This window comes from Chiloscyllium plagiosum, chromosome 2 (genome assembly GCF_004010195.1).
Source record: "Chiloscyllium plagiosum isolate BGI_BamShark_2017 chromosome 2, ASM401019v2, whole genome shotgun sequence".
In the NCBI taxonomy this organism is placed as follows: Eukaryota; Metazoa; Chordata; class Chondrichthyes; order Orectolobiformes; family Hemiscylliidae; genus Chiloscyllium; species Chiloscyllium plagiosum.
In genome coordinates this window covers 56,602,477-56,608,145 of record NC_057711.1, presented here as the reverse complement: position 1 = coordinate 56,608,145, position 5,669 = coordinate 56,602,477, and positions in this window count along the sequence as shown.

Genomic DNA, 5,669 nt, shown 5'->3' with positions numbered 1-5,669 from the left:
CAGAGGTGTTCTCTGAAACGTTCCGCAAATAGGCGGCCTGTCTCCCCAATATAAAGGAGGCCACATCGGGTGCAGAGGATGCAATAGATGATGTGTGTGGAGGTGCAGGTCTCTGAAACGTTCTGCAAGTAACACATTTTCAGCTCTGATCTCCAGCATCTGCAGCCCTCACTTTCTCCTACATTCGCTCTCCACCCATCACCACCCTGTCCCATTATCAGGTTTTTGTGCCACATATCCAGTCACAAGGATAACTTTTGAACCAAAACCCCTCATCCCAAGGTTGGATTTTCACTTTAAAAAAGCTTTAAGCCAGTTTTCACACTTGCACAGCTTTTCCCCACCCACGCCAAGCTTGTGCTGGAACTTTGGGCATGTCAGAATTTGCAATCCTCAGCAACACCCAGCCACCTCATTGCAGTGCATTGCAAACACTCCCCTCTGTGCTATGCTGTTCCTCCCACAGCAAGGCCTAGAGTAGCAATGTTGAATATTCTCATAACAAACGGCAAAACTGGAATTTTAAAGCACTTACTTTGCAGATAGCAAAATAGAAATTATAGGTGAACAGACTTTAAAGAAGAAAAAAATGTTTTAAAAAGTGTTAATCAGTGTATGGCATTACACAAATATAAATTAATTTTATTTTGGCCAGTAAGAATGGCTGGCAGTAATTAGAAAGTTAGCTTGTCTTAAGTCCAAGTAAGCTCCAAATAAGGGTATTTTTCCCAAATCTTGAACAATTGTTAGTTTATCTGGTTTCATTAAGAGTGAGAAGATTAGAAAATATTTCTATACAGAGAATTGTTGGCACATGTAATGGAGAATATTAGCAACAGAAATGTTAACTTGTATTTGAAGCAGACAAATTGAAGACTGTAGGAGAGAAGGACATTTTTTTTGCCTGTTCCAACACAGATGTTGCATAAGCTTCTGAAAGCATTAATGTTTGAGATACACCGAGCTCTGCCCAGTTTGCTGTCACACAGCCTCTAGGTAGATAACCAGTTAGTTGGACTCTGCGACAGTCTCCTGATGGAGGCACACATGTCTTCTCCACTTCTTGATCGTAATATGCCTCAAAATTAGTGTAGCTTGTACTGTTCTGCTATATACTGCATTTTTAAAATCTAAGAAAAGTCATCCTTCTGCTGAGACTCATTCATGGTCTATCCTCCACCACAAACTACTGAACAGCCTTTAATGAGCAAAGGAAGGAAGACTGGTGACAACACTCCACCTCAAACATAAATCATCAGTGGTTGATACCTACATATCACCCATATTATAACATGGTGGCAATGGCAGACACTATTGTATAAATTCCAAAAGAGACTAATGACCCTGAAAACATTAGAAATGTATAATTTTAAAAGCATTGCTGATTTAAGAAAGGCTCATCCAGTCATGTAAATAGCTAAAAACCATCAAACAGACATCTATTAGTGCTTGGAAGCTATACGGCTGAGCTATATTCTGTGCAATAAAGGCAACAAGACCTGGGCGACAAAAAGCACAAAAGAGCCAGTGTGAACAATAGACAATCATACTTGGACAGAGATGCATATTCATGAGAAATGATTCAGCTCCATTAGTAACTTAGAGAAAAGTAAAGTAGAGAATGTATCCAAACAGCACAAAAAAAACTGTGGAAGCTGAAAATGAGAAAGGTAATACTTACTGACAGAACAGGAATTGTTATATCATGAACGGATGCTATGAGATACAGCTGTGAAATACAAATGGGGCCATGGTTCCAATTTACGTTGAAGTCATGAGCATCAGAAACAAAGTTAAACATCTTTGGTCCACTTCAGAAGAAGGTTAAGACCAGTAAAGCATTTCAGAAACAAGAACATATTTTATTAGAAAAGTCAGAATATATATTTAATGGTGGAAAGAGAACACCTGTGATGTTTTGCCAAAGGGAAAGTTGCAAATATCTGAAAATGAAGAGAGAAGGTTTCCAAGAAGTAGCAACAAAGCCCAAAATATCCATTTGATTCTCCCCAGGAAATAGTAAACAAAAAACAATTTGACAGAATTTACAAACTTTGAAATATTTAAAAGAATTGCAAAAGCTTTAATTGAAAGAATATTGCTATGGTATAAAATATTAAAACTAAACAATATTAAAAACACAAGTGCTGTACAAGAAAAACAAGATCATAAAGCTGGAAGTAGTAAATCGCTCCAAAACAAACAGCAAATATAACTTAAATTTTATTCGAAGAATTTGGCACAGTTCAACAGTGATAAAGAATTAACAAAGACAGATAATTAAAAAAAGGAAAAAAAAATTGAGCAAGCCTCTAAGTGATTTAAAGTAAAACTGTGTTTCAAAACAGCGGATAAGATTTGAACACACCAAATTTAATATAATATTGATATTATACAGCTTAAAGATACAGTACCTTTAAAGTTAAAAGATTAATCAACATTTTAAGGTGAAATGGAGAAAGATATAATCCATCCAAGCAAATTCAAGGTCAGAGATAATTGTAATTAAATAGAAGATGAGGTATCATGGAGAAAACAGTTCCTAAGAAACAGCATTGCTTCAAATCAGAAGCAGAATAAGTTAATAGACATCAGTCGGCTGATGTTTAGAATCCCCAGAAAATAAGAGGATAAACACTCTTTAGCTAACATTATAAAAGCTTTCAATAATTGTTTTAGTTAAAAACCGAATAGATTTCTTGAAAAGACAAGTTTTAACAGAACCTTCCAGGAGAATCCATTGGCAATTTTACTAATAACCTGTACAGACCTGTGAAAATGGAGCCTTGCAATGAGAATTGATAAGACAGTGAATTGCCAGAATTCTCTTTATTAGATCTATTAAAGTCCATCAAAGATCTAATTATGTAGACAGCAATTCAAGTCATACTGAAGGTAGAGACCAGAAAAATCACAGTCAAATTCTGAAAGGTGAAGAACACTCTAAGCAGAGATATGGCAAGTAAACACAAAGAGCAGTGAAACAACCAGGGTGGTGCGGTGGCTCAGAGTTAGCATTGCACAGGGTCAGGAATCTGGGTTTGATTCCACTCTTGGGCAACTAAGTGGAGTTTGCACATTCTCCCCGTCTCTGCATGAGTTTCTTCCAGGTGCTCTGGTTTCTTCCCATAGTCCAAAGATATGCAAGTTAGGTGGATTGGCCGTCCTAAATTTCCCATAGTGTCCAGGGATGTGCAGGCTAAGTGAACTAACCAAGGGAAATGCAGGGTTACAGGGATAGGGTAGGAGAGTGGATCTGGGTGGGATGCTCTTTGGAGGGTCGGTGAGGACTTGAAGGGCCAGACAGCCTACTGCCACACTGTCGAGATTCTATTATTCTATAAACAGATTTTAAGATTCAGTGTCAGAACTTCATCACTAAAAACATCGACTTAGATTCCATCAACCTTCCCTTGAAAAAAAGGACCAGAAATGACATCATCCACCTTAAGAAACCAAGATCTATAAACAGAGAGGCTGGACATACCACCAATGTTTCACAGGAGAATCTCACGGATGATGTTACCTAGGCATGGTGACAAAATGTCTGAAAACCAAACTTCCAGATCAATAAGCTAACTTACATACTTATTATCAACCTGAGCTACAAATCTTCTCAAAAATTGCTAATTCAGTGTCAGTGGTATGAAACAGAAGAAAAACTCACAGTCAAAAGCAGTGCCGAGCTTTGACGAAATTGTGTTTCATTCATTTAAAAAAAGTCACTTCTATAGGATGTGTAGAAGTCGAAACCATGTCAGAACAGCAAAAGTACGAATGGATATGCAATAAAGCGATCTAAAGATGAAATCATCTAACCCTATGAGAAGCAATATTTGAATTTGAAGAAATACCTCCATTGGAGGACATACCCAATTCTTAAGGGATCCCCATAAAATACTATGGATTTTGGAAATGTGAAATAAAAACTGAAATGCAGGAAAATCTCAACAGTTCTGGAAACACTGTGGATAGAGAAACAGAATTAAAGTTTTGAGTCCAATATAGATTCTCAGGGATGGCACAGTGGCTCAGTGATTAGCACTGCTGCCTCATAGTGCCAGGGACACTGGTTTGATTCCAGCCTCGGGCAACTGTCTGTGTGGAGTTTGCACATTCTCACTGTGTCTGCATGGGTTTCCTCGGGTACTCCTGTTTCCTCCCATAATCCAAAGATGTGCAGGCCAGGTGAATTAGCCTTACTAAATTGCCCATAGTGTTCAGGATATGTAGGTTAGTTGCATTAGTCAGCGGTAAATGTAGAGTAATAAGAGAATAGGTCTGGGGGGTATACTCTTCAGATGGTCAATGTGGATTTACTGGGCCAAAGGGCCTGTTTCCACACTGCAGGGATTCTATGATAACTCTTTGTTATATGTAGGAAATAGATAACGATAATTCCTAGCATGAAAGTCAAAGCAAGTTTCTAACGGCTTTAGCTTCTTCCTCCAGGCCTTCATCTTGGACAGCAATCAAAAATCTCTCAGGAAGTGCTCCAATGGCCAGAGACTGCCTGCATTCCCTGCCCACAGAGGTTAGCATCTTCATGGCATATCTCTGACCCACTTATATTAAAGCTAAGCAGTTCAATGCTGCACTTTGAAGTATACCAATATCATTTATTGTAATGGTGCTACAAAGACATTTTATGCAAAAGGATAGACACCCACTTCATGGATTCAACCAGGATGCGTCTCACAGCTCCTCCCTTGTTCTCTGAGTGCTCGCTCACTTTGTGTCTAGTAAAATCCTCACAGAGTCTTTGCCTTGCCATACTATTTTGCGTTTTGACTCCCCATCTAGAATTAAAATGTTCTATCCTACCTTGCCTTTTATTGCAGGTGCAAAGCCAGGCAGCTTGTCATGGTACTCAGCAGTGATTAGTTAAGAAAGTGGATATATTTGCTAGACAGTAACGTTTAAGGCCAAACTTGCACACCAAACACACTGCACATGCTTCAGCCAAATGGCCATGTCTCAAAGTCTAAAGGGAGTAGTCCTCAGTGACATCGAGGCAGATAGCCTTCAGTCAGGGGATACTACCACAGTAGGTCAAGGGCATCATCTGATTTCAATCTGGGCATGGACATGGTCAGTCAGCTGGTTGGGGCAATCAAGGACAATATCGCCACTGTCTGGAAAACAGGCCATTGTCAGTCCTGCTGGTGTGCACACAGTCTGGGGATTCATGGGGAGTTAAATGGAGATATTCTTGGGTGATATCCAAAGGAGAATCCAGAGGGTTTTTACAAATACATTAAGGACAAAAGGGTAACTAGGGAGAGAATAGGACAATAGACAATAGACAATAGGTGCAGGAGTAGGCCATTCAGCCCTTCGAGCCTGCACCGCCATTCAATATGATCATGGCTGACCATTCCTAATTAGTATCCTCTTCCTGCCTTATCTCCACAACCCTTGATTCCACTATCTTTGAGAGCTCTATCCAACTCTTTCTTAAATGAATCCAGAGACTAGGCCTCCACTGCCCTCTGGGGCAGAGCATTCCACACAGCCAACACTCTCTGGGTGAAGAAGTTTCTCCTCATCTCTGTCCGAAATGGTCTACCCTGTATTTTTAAGCTGTGTCCTCTGGTTCGGCACTCACCCATCAGCAGAAACATGTTTCCTGCCGCCAGAGTGTCCAATCCTTTCATAATCTTATACAT